Source organism: Salmo trutta, chromosome 15 (assembly GCF_901001165.1).
Source record: "Salmo trutta chromosome 15, fSalTru1.1, whole genome shotgun sequence".
Taxonomy (NCBI): Eukaryota; Metazoa; Chordata; class Actinopteri; order Salmoniformes; family Salmonidae; genus Salmo; species Salmo trutta.
In genome coordinates this window covers 55,823,155-55,825,576 of record NC_042971.1, presented here as the reverse complement: position 1 = coordinate 55,825,576, position 2,422 = coordinate 55,823,155, and the positions used below count along the sequence as shown (strand labels likewise).

The 2,422-nt window shown below is 41.0% G+C and overlaps 1 long non-coding RNA gene across 1 annotated transcript; it reads right to left on the bottom strand.

The window, feature by feature from the left end:
- Window positions 1–222: 222 nt before the first annotated feature.
- On the bottom strand, window positions 223–2,078 carry LOC115149405 (uncharacterized). Its single transcript, XR_003866861.1, has 2 exons — window positions 1,288–2,078; window positions 223–694 (listed from the first exon to the last, which is right to left on the bottom strand). It is a non-coding gene; the product is annotated as an uncharacterized LOC115149405 (long non-coding RNA).
- Between the last annotated feature and the right edge of the window lie 344 nt (window positions 2,079–2,422).

Sequence of the window (2,422 nt, the reverse complement as noted above, 5' to 3'; positions counted from 1 at the left end):
TTTAATGGGCTGGCAGCCAACGTTTCAGCACACAGAACCTTCTTGAGGGTTTCTGGTAAACGCTTGAGCCAGGTTATGTAGCGAAACGGTGCAAGTAGTGCAGCCAATGAACACAGTGAGGGGCGTGTCATAGTAATTAAGGTAATGAGGGATGAAAAAGTGGAACTGTTAAAAAACTTATTTTACAGCATGTGTCAAGATGTTGAATACACGAGGCAGTTATTTACATAATCATGTCAATATGATTAGATTTAATAGAATACATCATGTTTATCAATTATTTGTTACATTTAATTTAATCTTTTTCATAATGTAATTTTTATTTTAAGTAGGCAAGTCAGTTAAGAACAAATGATTATTTACAATGACGTCCTACCCCGGGCGACGCTGGTCCAACTGTGCGCTGCCCTATGGGACTCCCGATCACGGCCGGATGTGATACAAGAAGATATTAAATATATCTTCTTGTGGTTCAAACATAATGCAGAATGAGCATCATCAACATGGGAAACATGATATGCAGTATCAGCTAATAAGCTGTTGGGAAAACAAGTTCATTGGTTTGAAATGTTCATAGAAAGGGCCTGAGATCAAAGTCAATATTTAAACCACTAGGGGTCAGTGATTTTAGGCGGGAGATCCAGTGACGTCTCAATGTTACCTCTTCTCCTTGGTAGGGTAACATGCTCCATACCTGTGTATATGAGGGAGGAAATAGGATGGTTGGCTTCAACAAAGTAGGCTGCCACTGGGTAGTCAGTGTTCTTACACCTGACTGAGCTGTGGTGTTCAGCAATTCGTTGTTTTGTCTTTTCGTTTGCCCAACGTAAACTTCACCGCTTCATTTAGCCAACAGAGGGAGACAGAGACTGAGTCTCACATAGAAGTAACTAATAATCTACCTTTGCTGCACTAATATTCCATATGACATGGGTGACAGGTTTTCTATAGTGTTTCTATATTTAATCTGGGTTGAACAGATAAGCAGATAGTATATTAAACATTAGCCACACCTTCCTAATATTGAGTTGCACTCACCTTACTTTTTTCTTTTACCTGTCTCCTCCCCTTCATCTACACTGATTGAAGTGGATTTAAAAAGTGCCATCAATAAGGGATCATAGCTTTCACCTGGATTCACCTGTTCAGTCTGTCATGTTCTTAATGTTTTGGATACCTAGTGTATGTACACATGAATATGAACTAAATGGTGTGAGGCTGTACTGACAGCAGAGAATAATGTGCTTTCTGTTTGCACTAAGATAATGGCATCATTTAAACACTCACCTGTTTCTAGGCAGCCAACTATGTCCTCTTTACAGAATACTTAGTCTCCCATGTAAACACAGATGCATGCGCGAACACGAACACACACAGACTTATTCTATCGTCCTCCTTTTTGGTCACTAGGGTCTGCACACTGTCCATTTGGAAGGTCAAGGGAGCCTCTTTCTGTCTCCACCTCTCTTTCTTTCTTTCTTTCCTTCTTTCTCAATATCTCTTTCCCTCCGGTGCCACAACTAGAGGGACCATGGACGGCAACCTGTTGTCCTTCATGCTGTTTGGGGTGGTGGTGTGGATGGTGGTGGCTGTCTACCTGTGTGGTTCTGCTATGCTCCCTGTCCTGGAAGAACCAGGGAGAGGAAACTGACATGGAGAGTTCAGAGGTTACATCTGCTGAGATCAGAGATCCTGTGAGAACATGACAGAAAAGGGGAAGAATACTTTGTCCTCATTCCAGAGGTTAAGTGCCTTGCTCAAGGGCACAATGGCAGGAGATGGAAATTAGGATGCTCACTTCCCATCATCTTTTCATGAGAGACTTGGGATTTGAACCGGCGACCCTCCAGTTTTCTGTCTCTCTTTGCTTTTGCCCCAAGCAACCTTATCACTGGTAAGTAGAATTTATTTTCTTACATTTCTTCCAATAAGATGATAAAACCTTATTTAGTACCTCTTATTTAAGCAATAAGTCCCGGGGGTGTGTGGCATATGGCCAGTATACCACGGCTAAGGGCTGTTCTTATGCACTGCGCAACATGGAGCGCTTGGATACAACACTTAGCCATGGTATATTGGCCATATACTACAAACCCCCAAGATGCCTTATTGCTATTATAAACTGGTTTCCAATGTAATTAGAACAGTAATCAAGGCATTTGTGTCATACCTGTGGTATATGGTCTGATATAACACAGCCTTCAGCCAATCAGCATTCAACGCTCGAACGGCCCGGTTTATAATATATTTATTCTACCTAGAGATGCCAAAGTGGCGGACCCAGTCCTAAGTGGAGACAAACTGATCAGGTATACTTACAGTGAGTTAAAATTCTAGTCCAGTAGTTACATATTTAGTTAGTCCAATAATTACATATTTAGTTAGTCCAATAATTACATATTTAGTTAGTTAGTCCAATAAT